Below are 16571 nucleotides of genomic sequence, written 5' to 3' on the forward strand. Positions count from 1 at the left end.
TGAAAAGTTATTTTAGAATAGTTATATAAAATGTTTACATTTTTCTTTCTGTTTAGTTCACTAAATAGATAAATTGTATTATTATGTTTTTATTGTTGTTGCTGTAAATAATTTTTTTCACATATTGGAAAAAGGTTATTTATAGTAGGAAAGAGGACAGTCATACCAACGTAAATTTTATATATTCATAGTATTCTAAATTTTTTTTTGGCTTACCAAAATTTTTTTTGGGGGGTTACTTCATTCGCTACTTGATTCTAAAACTGATTTAGAATCAAGAGAATTAAAGACTTTTTTTCAAAAATTTGTTATTTCTGTTATTTTTATCATCCACATACATATAAGTCAAAAACCAATAAAATTGTTTAAATTTAATAGAGTCATTGTATTAGGTAATTTTTCCCGGAATTTTTTTTAAAATTATTCACTAGAATTTAGCGAATAAGTATGCTAAGAGAAAAATATTAAATTTAAAAACATTCTTTTCCCATCAAATCGATGTATAATTTTATTAGCTTGTATATAAAAAATGTTAACACAAACAATTTCTATTCGAGAAAAAAATTCTGAAAGTTTTGAATAAAATCTTTTCATTCATTGAGTTGAAAGTTTAAAGTTACATATTGCTGTTTTTATTATCATTATTAACAAGAAAAAGTAAACATAATCTAAAAAGTTTTTCGTTAGTTGTTGAATTTTAACTGAGCACTTTTAGACATAACTGGCGCTTGCGTTTGGCTGATTCAAAGTTTGTTTTGACTTGGCGTTTTCACTTTAGTCAAAATATTGATTCCAACCGCTGTTTCGGAATTATTAATGAGGCTGAAATGCGTGTTCCCACTTGTTACGCATTCTTTTCCCAGTTGAGGTCAAAACTTTCTCAAAGTTCAAAGGACGAGAAAAATAATTAAATATTTAAATTGAAACACATAGTTGAGAAATGTCATCTCCATTTCAGTTTAATTTGCATCATCAACATTTTTATTCGAATATTTATAAATAAAAAAATAAAGCGACATAGGAATATTGAACCAGTTAAGTTCTGTTTATCATTCTGAAAAAAGTTCTCAAAATTAATTATATTTTGCAATTTTACTGGTGTACAAAATGCAGCCAATTTACATGCTAGATATAAATATCGAAGCTATTATTGTATAAACACGAATGGAGTGTAAGCTTCATAAAATTTCATATGGAATAATTTTAAATTTAAAGAATTTTTAAATGTTTATGAAAAAAGTACTCAATTATTTTTATGCAACAAATTTTCAAAATTGATTTATTCTTGATTGAGCTTTTATAGTCCATTGTCTTGTTTAGTATTATTACATTTTTTTATTTATAATTCCATTTAATTCTAATTATTAATGTTTTGTTTCCATGACTATTCGTATTAAAACAATATTTTTGCTCGTTTGATAGATAGTTCGATTTTATTTGAAATTTTAATTTACATTAAATTTTATCTAAATTAAAAAATACAGAATGCAAAATAAGTTAATGGCATCCAAATAAATAAAGTTTAAAGGAGCCCTTTTAGTTTGAGAATGAACTAAAAGGGATATATATATGTGTGTGTGGGTGTGTGTTCATTAACAGCTTTAAAATTACTTATATTATACTTTTTATAACTTTTTTTATGCCTGCTATTAAGCAAAACTTTTTTATAATGCTTCATTTAATGCGCAAATTTACGATTTAACTCCTTTCATTAAAAGTTAAAATATTTAAAGTTTAAACTATGAAAAAGTAAAGATTGTTTAAATGCTTGAACTCTCTTACCCGCATTAATACAGTAGTAAAAGAATACTTTAATGAATATTTATATAATAATTTTAATTTTTAAAAATGTAGAAGAAATATGTATAAAATAACATTTTGGAAACATTTTAAGACTAATGGATGTGTTTGTATTTTTTATTGTACTTGTATGTTTGATTGTACTTAAATGCGATAGTAGTATATATATTTCAATTGAATGGCACAAGATACGCTACCCTGCACTATAAGTATAAGCTGATCATAAGAATAAGCAAGTCGTGTGAAGCTCACAACCCCCTGCAGGGGTCTGTTTAGAAGAAATTTAAGTCCGTTAACGGACCCTTCACAAAAGATCTTTTCATAAAAACGGAATCTTCACAAAATATTTTAACTTAAACACGGACCCTTCACAAAATAATTTATTTTTTAATCGGACCCTTCACATTATTGTTTTGTTGATCGAATAAACCCTAAATTTTGTGTTCGGCAGACGCTTCTTCCTTTATTCGTCCGAAATTAATATTCTGCGTTCAGCAGTATAGGCTAAATAACAAATATTTATATGTTGCATCGCTAATTTAGTAGCTGCAATTGCTGTTTATTTTTTAAAATTTAATTTTTTTTAATTATAATTTTACAGTGTTGAGCATAATCTTGTATGTCTTCACAATTTAAAAACTCCTGGAAAAAGTTTTTTTGCAATAACGGACCCTATTTGCACAAATTCACAAAAGCGGACCCTGGTTGAAAGAATATGACTTAAGGTTTATTTTATATTCACAAATTACGAGTCATTTTTTCACAATTTCACAAAAACGGACCTTTCACAAAATGTCTGGACAGACCCCTGCCCTGATAAGTTACTTTCCATAAAAATAATCGTTTGTAAAGAGCTTTCTGAACGTTGCTCTACATTTTAATTTAAGTAACAGTGAGAACGCTCATAATAAATGTAAATTTCCGAGAGAGGAATATTACATAGTTGTATTGATTAGAATATTTGCCGAAAACTGATAAATAATTAAGCAAATTAAATTATTTTCTTTATTGTGAAAAATCACATCGATTTAAAGACTACATTATCAAGCAGATGCTTAGTTCAACCTTCCGGTAATAGCTTCTATTAGAAAAAGAATTAATCGTAAAACAATTTCCATTGAAAAGTTATTTTTATGAGACTGATGAATTTTTAAAAACCATCCCCAAGGAGTTCGAAATCCCTTTTAACGATAAAATATATTAAAGAGACCAACCTTTGGATCACTTTACTGACCTTACTATGGGGACCCTATTTTCCAGATTAAGGCCACCCCCAATATCTTAAGAGACAGAAATCCGAGTCCCTTGAAAAGAAAAGGTATGTTTATTCAGAGAAAATACTTTTTGTGTCTGATTTCCTAACTTAAAATCTGCATTAATGAATTAGCATATTTGTGGTCACGCCTTCAAACCATTATGATTGAGTCCAGAACGTGATCATTGACTCAAAAGTTATTCAAGGTGGTCCTTTTTTTCCACGTATCCGTCCGTTTTTTAATTTCCTTGGAGGATACAAAAAAAACATTGATCACTAAAATTCCAAATATTTGATAATTTCCTAACATTTCTTAAATCGCTGTCGAGAAAAGAATAGAGTTTGAAAGTTAAAGAACGAATTCGTAAAAAGTGCTTTAGAATTAAAAAAAAAAACCTATTTCATGGAAACATGAATTAAAACTTTTCAATATCTTCCCATATTTAACTAAGCCTATTTTTTATTCAAATTCATTTTGAATATTGGTGAAAATTAAATTCTCCAGTTAAGTTTGTCTTCTAAAATTAGTGACTACATTTCGAAAATGGCTTGTAGTTGCTACATTTAAAAAAAGTCGTTGTAGTCAGTAGCGTCGTTACGTATGGGTGGGAACACACGGGCAGTGCCTGTGGTCCTCAAGCACTCAGGGGGCCCTTGTAAATCTTATTTACCAGGAAAACTTAGAGTAATCGAAATCTATTTTTCTACGTTTTTAGGTACCCAACTCTCAAAATCATAATGTCACTAAATATGCTTGACCACCAACTCTGTTTAGTATTTATAATGAGTGAAATAAAGTAATAATTGTAAGAGTTTAGAATTACTGAGCACTCAGGGGACAGCAACTTTTAAACTGGTTATGTCTGATGCGCATTAAAAGATGTTTAAATAAGAGAATTTATTACTTTGACGAAATAATTCATACCTTTTGAATTTTTTATTTGTTTATATGTTTTTTTTTTTCAAATTTAAATATTTTAATTAGCTTCGGGTTTTGAAAATTATTTTATTATTTGGGGCTTGCAAATGGCAAGCATCTCAATTTTTTTAAATGAGGCATATAGGGGTTCCAAATTAAAAGTTTTCATTTTAATTTAGGACCTTACGTTTAAAAATGCATTATTTTATGTGCATTAAGTATTTGCAGGTAGTAAAAATGTGTTTGTCAAAATTATTGCATATCTTAAAAATACGGTTTGTACTGTTTTCTGGATTTTTTTTTTTTATTTTAATAAACATTAACCAGCATTCCCTATATAAGGACGGGTCGGGGAAAACATTTCCATATCTTAAAAATGCTTTATTTAAGTATGTGAAGTTTTTTTGTTCGGTTTTAAACAGTATGGCATGTTGTAGGGGGCCAAAGCATTTCTGTGCGGGTCCTGCTTGCTAGTAAGACGGCCCTGGTTGTGGTTATAGTTAACTACAATTACAATAATATAGTTGAAGTTAACTGCAAAGTAACTAGTTTTTCCGACCACTGCATGGATCTAAATAAAATAATCCCATTTCAATTCTTTTCAGTTTCCTCCGGAAACTCTCAGCAACTGAGAATTAGATCAAACACCTTCTAAATAATCAGACGTTAAATATACTTCTCATAATTTAAAAATTTACACTGAGAAAATCTTTAACTGTCAAAAAACTATAGAATGCGGTGCGCATAATAACAACCATAGTGCATAGAGTTTTTAAAAAGGGCTTAAAGGTGCTAAATTTCGATTTTCATTTTTTAAAAGCCCATGAAGATTAATTTTTTATTATGTGTTTTTAAAAAGGGCTTAATTTTTCCCTTTTCGAAAATGAGATTTTTTTTTCTTTACCATGTCTATTTTCGCCACGTATTAAGCAAAAGCGGGGTTATCACATTGTTCTATTCAGCGTTTTCACAATTCGATGGACCGTCGGTTCGTAGCGTATGCAAGCACCAATCACTTTACATGTTTGATGAAATACTTGCGAGTCTGTATGTGCGTATACTGAGCTGAGTTTTGGTGAGATTATTGCACTCTCATGTGCAACTCAGCTGAATTTTGCAAGATATTCTCAAATTCAAGTTTCATTTTCCACCCTCTGAAATTGAACAGAAAAATCTCCATGGTGGCTAATATTGTCAAAAAAAGAGTTCTTTGTCAGAAACTATTTATTTTGTCATGATCAAGTGCTGGGTGCGTAGCGTTTGTAAAAAGTACTTAAAGGTGCTTTTTTGGGGATTTCGTTTTTAAAAGCTTTCAAAGGTGCATTTTTCAGCTGGCGTTTTTAAAAAGTGCTTTTTTTCCCGAATAATTTTTTTTCCCCTTCAGTGATATCTGGTGGATCCCATGCATTTCACGCAAAATGGGGTGTTTGCTACGTAATCATTCACGCGGACTTCATTTCGTACCCATAGAGGTCGTACCCACGTTATGACTTGCGCATGCACGCACATTTTAAACCGAAACCCGAGTGCTCCAATTCGGATGGAAGAATATCAGATCCTTATGAAATGTTTTTCTTTTTAATTTATTTTAAGTTTATTATTGTTTATTTTATTTTACTTCTAACACTTTTTTGTCGTAGGGGGTACGGGTACTTTTGTTCTGAGTTCAGGGTCAAGTTGAATTCACTCGATGATGTGGGAAAGTACTGATTGTTTCGATTTACGTCTGTTTCTTTTGGGGTTTTTTTTAACGTCAAAACTGTTTATAAAAAGTTTTTGTTTTTCAATGATATCACTGATTGAATATGAATTTTTTGAGTGCTTGAAAATTTTTGTAAAGTGCTTGAAAAGTTTTTAAAAAGTGCTTATTTTTGATTCAAAGATTTGGCTACGCACCCTGAAGTGGAGTCTTTGAAAACTATTTTTCATTTTGTTAATGTATATAGTGCTGTAAAATATTTTTAAGTGCTCAAAAAGTACTTAAAAAGGTGCTTAATTTTTGTTGAAAGATTTTGTTTGTTCATTAAATTAGTTTATTTGGTTTAATTGGATTATTTTTGTTAAAAAATTGGTTTATTTATTATATTAAACTTGTGAGTCACATTACGCAAGGTGCGAAGTGTTTTTAACACTAGATTTCCTAAGAAAGTCATTTTGACTGCTTTTAATTTCAATTAGAAAAACAATGATGTATATAATGACTCAATTACTTAGAATTATTTATTGTTAATATTTACTAATAACTTGTTATATAACTGCAAATAATCTAAAAAGTATTAAAAATTAATTGTAAACAAATTTCTTTACACATTATTTATTCTTTAACAATCCAGTCATTTTGACTGCTTTTGGGCAATATAGGTATATACTAAATTTCAGTCTTTCTAGTGTTAAAAACTGCTTAAAGGTGCTTATTTTTGATTTAAGTTTCTTAAATGCCCTTAAATGTGCTTTTTTTTGTTCGGGGTTTGTAAAAAGTGCCTCATTTCTATCTTTTAAAAAGAGACTTATCTTTGCCTTTGTCCGTTCAATTACAAAAAATGCATGATTTTCACAATTTTTTCTACAATATTTATCAGAAACTAGTTATTTTATCATGATTATGTAAAGTTTTTGAAAATGTTTTTCAATTTTATCGATTTTATGTTTATAAATTAAGAACTTTAAACAATAAAAGGAAGTAATATTTTTACTGCACAGATCCTAATTATGACTTTTTTTCTTTCTTTGGAAAGTGATTAAAAAATATTTTTTGAGTGCTTAAATGGTGCTAATTTTTTTATTCAAAAATCTGCTATACTCCCTGTTTATTACTATTTGTTGTCGTTACCGGTGGCTTCATGTTATTGGATTACATATAACATGTTTTTAAAAATTACTCCCATCAAAATAAAGATCAACTGCATTCAGTATCATGCTGCTGCTTGAGGCCAATGGTCAAATGACCATATGGAAAAAAAACTAACAGATGAAAACAACGTAGTTTTTATTTTACTTTCTGATTTTAATAAACTCTCGATTACGGCTAGAAATAAAGAAATTTTTAAAAGAAAATTGCAATTCGTTTGATTTTTTTTTTAGTTATTCTTAAAGAATTCAATGAACCAAAAACTAATTTTTCTCCCACTCGTTAATCCTATCAGTTTCTGGTTAATCTTATCGGCTAAGAGAGAACATCCCTTTTCCACCCTTAATGAATTGGGCCGATTGGATTAATTAGGGATCGAAGATCAAACCGCCTTTCGTACACAGATATGTAAGCCGTTCGTTGCAACTTCGATGCCCGGCGCACAATATAACTAATTGCAAAATAAAGCTTATATCGGATGGTATTATTTGTATTACGCTTTTTATTCGATTGAAAAATAAATTTCTCAGTATTATCCACCCTGTTATGAGATTAAAAAAAATGACGTGTACTTTAATCTGAATGGTATCTTTATTTTGCAATCATTCAAAATTACTCTCCCCTACAAATGTTCAAAACATGTTTTACTGATAATATTTATCTTTTTTCCAGGAAACTGTAACAGGGTTTAATTGATTTAAATCAGCTTGATTTAAATCAAGTAATTTTTTAAAAAATATCATTGATTTAAATCAACTAATTTTTTTTATCTATATATATATTGATTTCAGAAGTTAAAAAACAGTGTTATAAATTTTTGATACTTTTATTATTTTCGTTTCTTAGTATTAAAATTTAATTTGAATAAATTGCTGCATTAATTAATATTAGTTAACGAAATTACTTTCTTTCTTTGTGTGTGTTAAATTCCAACACATTTGAAATTGCATTTTTAAAAATCTTTTGATTCTTGAGATTGAAAGTACAGATTAAAGTAAACATTTAATGCTGTCTTAATATGGACTTGCATAGCTGTAGAAAGTAATTAATAAACATGAATTTTTTTCAAAAAATAATACAAATAATGTTAATTAAAATTCTACCTTCTGAATGAAAAAGCGTGAATTAAAATCGACATAATATTTTATTGGTGGAAAATGTATATTTCTGAAGCTTGAGGTTATATTAAAAAGAAATCACCCTAATGTGCCAAAAAAAGAAAAAAAAATGCTGATGACTTCAGATGTTTTTTTCCTAATATAGTGTCATTCTTCCCTTTCAAACTCTTTCAAAGTCTATTTGAAGCAGTAGGGTTATTAACTGGTATTTTTTTCTCATAATATGTTTACAGTATCTCTGACATTATCTGATTCTCTATAAAGAAATTTTGTGAAAAAAAAATTCCCATAAGTACATAGATTTTCTAATTTTTTTTTTTTAGCTTAACTTATCTATTTTGATATAGAATTAAAAATGAATATTCTAATATAAAAATATATAGATTAAATATTTATTATTTTTTGATGAATGACTACATTTATGAACACAGTATGCTACATTTATTTTGTGATTTTAAAAATCAAGAGAAGAAAAAAAAATGAAATCACAATTTTAAATTAAAATTATGGTTTGCTAACTGAAACTTTGTTTTAATCGTTAAAGTGCAGGGGTCTGCCCAAGCCATATTTACTATCGTTTAACGGTACCTTTACAAATTCAACTTGAGGAAGAACGATACACAAAAACACAGAAAATACTTTTTCTTAAAATTTTATTTTTGTGTCTCGTAAGAAACGATAATTCCATATTTTTACTATATTTGTGTTGATTTTTTATTATAATTTTTAATTTTCACAAAATAGGTACCTCTCAGAAAAACCCAGACAGACCCCTAAAGTATTCTTTAAATTCTCTATTTCATCTAGTCTTTAAATTTTAATCATGCATTTGTTTCAAAATGGTTGCTATGCATTCAAAGCCATGTATTATAATGAAAAATTATTTTAGTTAGAGCTTCTAAAATATTGTTACAATATAGTTTTAATATTAAGTTAATTTTGATTAAACATTTATAATCTTTTTAATCGTAAATTAAAGTTCTTACAGTATGTTTGAATAAAAATCAAAGAAATCTAATTTTTTTTTAAAAAAATCACGAACCTTGCACTGTAAGAAATTTAGCAATGATATTTATAAGAATAGCTTAAATTTAAACAGGTAAAAAATATTTTTAAAAAAAGGCTAAAAGTTTTTATTCTTACTTTTTTAAAAAAAATTATATATTTTAGTTTTACACATAATTTTAAACTTTATATAACATGTTATTTAATAATCAGTTCAAGTATTTATTCTTAATAGTATTTTATTGAAATTAGTATGTTTTTTTGTAATTGTATATTCAATACGCACTTTACTCTTCAAAAATTTATGGCAGTGTGTATGTTTATTATATGATTTCATTATTGTTTATCATATGATGACATAGTATTAAAAAATATATATATATTAGCGCTTCTTTTTAGAATTCAGTTTTATAACATTTCGATATTTAAACTTTGTATAGCATGTTCTTTTAAGAATCGGTCTAAGTATTTATTCTTAAAAGTATTTTATTAAAATTAGTATGTTTTTTGTAATTGTGTATTCAATACGCACTTAACTCTTCAACATATTTTTGGTAGTGTGTATGTTTATATCGTGCTTAGTAAAGTAGTATCCTATTTACATATAGTATTAAAAAAACTGTATTGTGATTATTTTAGTAGTGTGTATGTTAGTTAAAAAAAATATTTGATATTTTAACTATTCTACATATCATTTTAAAATTCAGTTTTATCATTCTCCTTCTTGCAATATATTGTAAAAGAACGGTTATTTTAATTACTTCAGAAATTGGTAAAATTCATATTTCTTTTCAATTGTTGATTTAAGTTTTCACCTTTTAAAAATAATATATTAAAGTAGATTGGAAAATAATACTACCATTTAAACTATATCAAATAATAAAATAAACTGTTTAAAAGTTGTTTTTACATTATATATTTCGTTTTCTTCTTTTTTTATAACTGTCGGTGAACAGTCGACCTAATTTTTGGGTTTACGACTACTTAAATTCAACTCTGTAGCCTTGTAATTTTGAACCCAATCCAGAAGACATGGGAACTCCTGATCCAAGAATAGGGAGAAATTTGACTTCGTGGACTTTTTGATGGAACTAATCCGCATTTGAGTCACATGGAGAGGAAGATTACGAGAACCTCCCACGGTTAGCCTGACGGCAAAGGGACTCTAACGCATGATCCGTCTATCACTAGGGATATTTCCCGTCAGCACTTGGTTGGTGCCAGCCGGATGCGGAATTCGTATCGACCAACCATCGAATGAAAATGTCTAATAATTTGGTCTAATTATTATAATATACAAATATAATACCTGATGTAATAAATATTCTATATTTATACAATATATCGTCTAATTTATTGAATTTATAGTATATATCGTCTAATTTAACCCATTGATACACGAATGTAAACAAGTGCAAACCGGTTTCAGCCGTGTAAAAACAATAAAGCTGCATACAGGGTGCATAGCGTTTGTAAAAAGTACTTAAAGGTGCTTTTTGTGGATATCGTTTTTAAAAGCTTTTAAAGGTGCTTTTTTCAGCTGGCGTTCTTAAAAAGTGCTTTTTTCCCGAATAATTTTTTTCTTCCCTTCAGTGATATCTGGTGGACATTTTCACAAAAAATGGGGACTTTGCTACGTAATCATTCACGCGGACTTCATGTCGTACCCACGTTATGACTTGCGCATGCGCGCACACTTGAAACCGAAACCCGAGTGCTCCAATTCGGATAGAGAGTATCAGATCTTTATGAAATGTTTTTCTTTTTAATTTATTTTAATTTTGTTCTTGTTTATTTCATTTTACTTCTAACACTTTTTTTGACGTAGGGAGTAAGGGTACTTTTGTTCTGAGTTTAGGGTCAAGTTGAATTCACTCGGTGATGTGGGAAAGTAGGGGAGAGTGGGGTCAATTGTAACAGGGTACGATTGTAACAGAGCAAAAATTTCGAGTGTCGGGTTCTAGATTTGGTTCCTAGGTGGTGCACAAGGTGTATTTAACAAATCTACATGTACACCCCTGATGGCCACCATTTTTATGTACTTTTGAAAGAGTTACATCACAAAAGATATTTTCACGTCACGCAAGTACTTTTTTTGGTATTAGAATATTTTATTGTAACAAAGTAATTTTGTTTAAACAAATAAAAATTAGTAACCGAATATGTAAGTGGACACTTTAATTAACATTTCAATAAAAAAAAACATTAGTTTTGCTAATTAACTAGCATTGTTTTTAACAAATGAAGCTGAAATGGCGTCTTGGGGACAATTGTAACAATAAGTAAAAGGACGATTGTAACAGCTGAAAATAAATAATCTTATGTTTACAAACCATTACTTAACTCTTTAAGAACCACCAATAGTTTCCTATATCATTTATATTATGTTGCATGTGCATAATTTTATTTGTTACCTTTCACAGCATAAATTAAAATTTTTAACCCCTTAAAGTTAAAAGTTTAACCCTTTAGGTCTCTGCTCATTATTATTTTTACTCCTAAAATATCACTACTATTTTGATCAATAAAAAAATATATCACAACTATGATAATATGTATAATTAACTATGTTTTAGTTGAATTTATGAACTGTTACAATTGACCCCGTAAGTGGGGACAATTGTAACAAGTGCACGACTGTCAAAAATTGTTAATAACTATTATAATAATATTTAAAATCAGGTATTTAATTTTTTTTCTAGCAGAGGATAGTCTACTTTACTCGTCTGTCAATTAATACTAATAATATATTGGATTTTTTGTTAGTTAAAAATAGTTAAGTAAAAAATGTTACAATTGACACCACTCTCCCCTACTGGTTGTTTCGATTTACGCCCGTTTCTTTTTGGGTTTTTTTTTAACGCTAAAACTGTTTATAAAAAGTTTTTGTTTTTCAATTTTCAATAATATCATTGATTGAATATGAATTTTTTGAGTGCTTGAAAACTTTTGTGAAGTGCTTGAAAAGTTTTTAAAAAGTGCTTATTTTTGATTCAAAGATTTGGCTACGCACCCTGTGCATAGCATCACTTGATAATTAAGATTTCTCATAGAAGTTTATAGTGCTTATAATAATCTGGCTAAGGACTGTAAATAAATAAAATATTTTAAGAAAATGTTTATATTTGAAATTAATAACTTTTTTTTTCCTTTCAGGTTTCTCATCTTGCATTCATCATTGATGGAAGGATTGCTTGCTTTGAAACAATTCACTCATCATCTTTTCATTTTTAAGAAGGATTTGGGGCAGTTCAATTTCCACAACTCAATTATGTATTTTTTTTTCTTTTCCTCTCTTTCATATGTTGTTTCCCCCAATTCAAGAGAAGAATTATTGTGTGCCAAATTTGTTTTTTAAAAAAACGAACCTCAGAGAGCCTGAAGTGATTTAACATAAATGAGGGTTGTAAAAAAGACTATCCAACTTCTCGAACCAGATCTGAGAAAATTTCTTTTTTTTTTTTTCTATATATTTTCACGCATCTTTTGTTTAAATGTGGAATGACTTCATCTGACAAGAGCGGCTTTAATTTTTTCAGGATCCGTCGAACTTTTTTAAAAACAAGAATGGCAAATTTCATCCTAAGTGGAAAATACCATGGGATAAACTTCCCGGAAGAAATAGATTTCTTCCATCTCAAGTGGAAGAAACTAAATTTTTTAAATGTTTATAATTGCATAGCATCAACTTTTATGCTATTTAATGTGTATCATTTTTAAATGAGTGAAAACTAAAAATAGAAAACTGAATGCAAATGAGTAGAGTAAAACGTAATTTTTTTTAATTCTATGAAGAACTGTTAAAATAGCTTAATTAAGTTCTATTAATCTTAATAGTTCTATTAATTAACCTTATTAACAAATTACAAAACATACTAAATAAATATACAACTAAAAAGCCGATACTGAATTCATACTTACTACTAGCATCCTAATTTTTTAATAAAAATACTGTAAAATATGAAGACTTAACCCTACTTTTAAATAACATGGTATTTGAAACTTAAAAATCCTGTGAAAATTTTTTAAAATTTAAGTATATATATTAATTTTTTAACTTTTTGACACTATATTAAATTTAATTTTGTTTTAATTTACGCTATTTTTATAATACTTCTTAACATTTGTATTGTTATTTTTTAATTTCTTTCATTTCGCCAGTTTCTTCCATTTTGTCTGGTTTTTTCCAGTGGAAGAAATAGGTTTCTTCCGGACGGAATGCCAACCCTGGTTAAAAAAGAAAAATACATAAAACACCGAATTACCACTTTGTGAATAGCCAAAAAGTCATTTATCTGTGATTTAAAAAAATTAATAAGTATAGTCAAGAATAACCAAATTTTGATTTAGAGAAAGAAGGAACGTGAAATCAAAACTAAGCAGAGATAATTTTCATCGCTTTTTTTCCTCATAGTGTTTTAAAATGACAACACTAATCGTTTATTGTTGTATGTTATTATTGAATCAGTTACTGAAAATAAAGTGACCCTTTAAACATTTTGACCTTAATGTAACCCATAAAAGTTAAATGCAGCAAAAATATATTGTGAGTTTATTTTATCTTAATCAGTTTAATTAAAAATATTTTGTAATTTAACATGTGTTGTCGCGATTGTTTGTATTTTAAAAATTACCTACTATATTTCAATTAGTAGAATGAATAAACTTTAGTATGGAAGTTTAGTCAATGTTATTTAATAAAAAGCTGTTTTTATTAAGAACACTTTGTCGTTTGGTTCGTTAAAACATTCAAAAACTGCTATATAAATAAGTTTTTTTCTATAAATTATTTAAAAGTTTGAAGATTTTTTTTATTATTTCAAGTGTTATCAGTCATGACAACCTTAAATGTAATCCTCCCTAATTTCAATTAATTTTTAATAATTTCATTTTTTTTCAATTTAAGTTTCATAAAAATTATTTTTTTAAACGTACGTATGTAACTTAGAAAATGTCTTTCTAATACATAGCTTCATGAAGCCATTAACTGCTTAAATGACATTGCTTAATCCATATGTTCTAAAGGTGTTATTCATCATCAATAGTTACAACCTTATTTTTAAATGTGTTTAAACTTTTAACATATTCCTACTATATTTTTAGTTTCAATTTATATTTGTCTACTCTTTTTTGTGATTGTACTTTATATTTAAAAAAAAAGAGTTCTTTCCCACGATTTTAAGTATTATGTATGTTCTTCTTTAACAGTTAAATGTTGCTATATTTAGAAAAAATGCTTTTTTCTGAACTGAACTGTGATACCTACCGTCTGGAAGAAAAAAAATTGTACAATTTATAATTTTTGTGAAAAAGTGTGTTTTTGTAAAAAAGAGAATTTTTGAAAATGAATAAATCTTAAAAAGATTGTTTCATTTCGCCTGTCATCGATTCGTAAGTTCTTTTTTAAGTGAATGTCCCAATTTAGGGACATAATTATAAACTTCATTACAAAATTTTAGGTATATGAAACTTTTATTTATAGAAAATACAGGACTAAATCACAATTACGTTTTCAAATTGTGTAAAACAAAGAATTAATAACAGTATATCTATTTTTTAAGTAACCCTTTCGTGATTTAGATGAATGAGAATAGTAACACTTGCTTTTTTAGAATATAATTAAATTCGATTTTATTTCTAATTTTAAAAAAATTATGAGGACTCATTTTGTCGGTAAAAGAGAAGCTGTATTGGTGATGGCGAAATGATTCAAAAATATAGCAACACTATGGCTATATATATAGCAATATATGAACCGTATACTATCAACTTTCTTCGGAGTGAAGAGCTTATTCTTTTAGTTAAATTCTAACCATGTTAAAAAAATATCTTGATAAGAAAAAAAAAGTGTGCTTAGATTGAAATAAGTTGAATCAAACTTTTTTCTAAGCTTTCATTATCTTTACCAGTATCAAAATCAGGGTTGACAAGTTTTTGACAATTGACGGTTTTAGCCATGGTTTTTAACCGTCATGTCAAACCATCATTCCTAACTCTCCTGCCCTTTTTTAACAAAGTTTTTGACAAAATCCCAAAATTTTGACGTCGGAAATAATTGATAACTATTATAAATATTCAGTAATAGTAAATTAAAATACATTTTATAGAGATTAATCAATAACGTTCTTTATTAATTTTGGCATTAAACACTCTTTTTCTGATCTATCGAAAACAGCCAACATTTTGGTGTACAAATTTATATGTTATAAATAAAAATGAGTAAAATTACTATTTTTCGTCTGTTAATTTATTTAAAAATAGAAGTACAAAACTAATCATCAAATGAAAGAAACCATTTAGCAATCATCACATCACATTAAAAAATATAATTTTATATGGCAAAATACAAGTTTTGAACGAAATCAGTTAGATTTTTAAAAAAAAGTTTTTGGAATTATAAAGGTATACACATTTTTACTAAATTTTATATGAATTTGAACTGTGTTTTCAGATTTGTACTTGAAAAAACAGAAATTAAAAAAAAATGTGTGAAAAAAATTTAACTTACATTAGGGGCTTAAACGTTCGCCCACTATTCAAAAGTATACTTTTTCGTAAAAATGAATACTTTTAAAAAGTATATATTTCCTAAAACTAATTGAATTAAAGAAGAAAAAAATGTTCACGTATAAGCAAATCAATGGCCAGTAGCACTTGGCTACCTTTTTCTCATTCGCTGCAATGGTATGTCCATATAGTTTTGATATCTGAATAAGGCATATTTCAATATTTTTTATTAGGGAATAAAATAAACCACTGTATTGTTATAATTCAATTGAAGATTAGATGATTATGGTATACGGTTCTCATAGTAGGAAACGAAACAGACATTCTTTAGTTTCATTTATACTTTACTAGGATTATTCTGTCAATCCATTATATATGTAATATATAATCACCACCGAAACTGCGAAAAAAATGTTTTGTCGCACCAAATAGTTTAGTTTATTATATTTTTCTTTTATTCTTGTTTTATGAAATAAATGATGTTGACTATTAAAACTGCCTCTTTTATTACACTTTTATGGTTTAAGTGCTATTAAAAGAGAAGAGAGAGAGAGTCAGTTAAAATAATAAAGTGCGCATGTGTCCAACATATTAAAATACACATTTAAAAGATCTGTAATTATTGAATGAATACAGAAGGATGAGATAGGAAATGTACCAAAATAGTAAATAAAGTTCGTTTGTATTGCGTTCCAGCAATGTAAAGAAATATTAAATAAATAATCCCCAGAAACTAAAACAGTAAGATATCACTTGATTAAAACTTGATTCGCTTCAGAAATATACAAATTGGAAATAACAGTTGACAGATTTCAAGCGCTCGAAAATAGGACCCCATTTTCAAGACTTCCCAGACGTGATAGAGAAAAACGAATTTGAAATATAAAACGAAAATTTGCTTACGAAAGGGGAGAAACAAACCTAGAAAAACCGCAGTAGCCGAGAGAGAAAAAAAAAGTGAAAAACAAAACAAGAAGACCCACAGTGCAGAGAGGTATGAATACATCACCACCTCTCCATAGTACTTGGAAATGCATTTTAAACTGATATGCACCTCTGGATCACTGTGGTTTTAAAAAATACTTAAAGGTACTTACTTTCGTTTTCTTAGAAGCCATG

General features: G+C 27.7%; 1 protein-coding gene and 1 long non-coding RNA gene across 2 annotated transcripts in view; one reads left to right on the forward strand and one right to left on the reverse strand.

Moving 5' to 3' along the window:
* LOC107447410 (uncharacterized) overlaps positions 1-15947 on the forward strand; it is a 36148-nt gene extending 20201 nt beyond the window's left edge. Inside the window, exon 2 of the mRNA XM_043055137.3 lies at positions 12102-15947. The gene's annotated coding sequence lies outside the window, so the exon portion shown is untranslated. The remainder of the gene's footprint in view (positions 1-12101) is intronic.
* LOC147816656 (uncharacterized) overlaps positions 1-16571 on the reverse strand; it is a 109341-nt gene that overhangs the window by 58838 nt on the left and 33932 nt on the right. The gene's annotated exons all lie outside the window — the stretch shown is intronic.

This window comes from Parasteatoda tepidariorum, chromosome 1 (genome assembly GCF_982258835.1).
Source record: "Parasteatoda tepidariorum strain Cologne lab strain chromosome 1, Ptep-v5.0, whole genome shotgun sequence".
Lineage (NCBI taxonomy): Eukaryota > Metazoa > Arthropoda > Arachnida > Araneae > Theridiidae > Parasteatoda > Parasteatoda tepidariorum.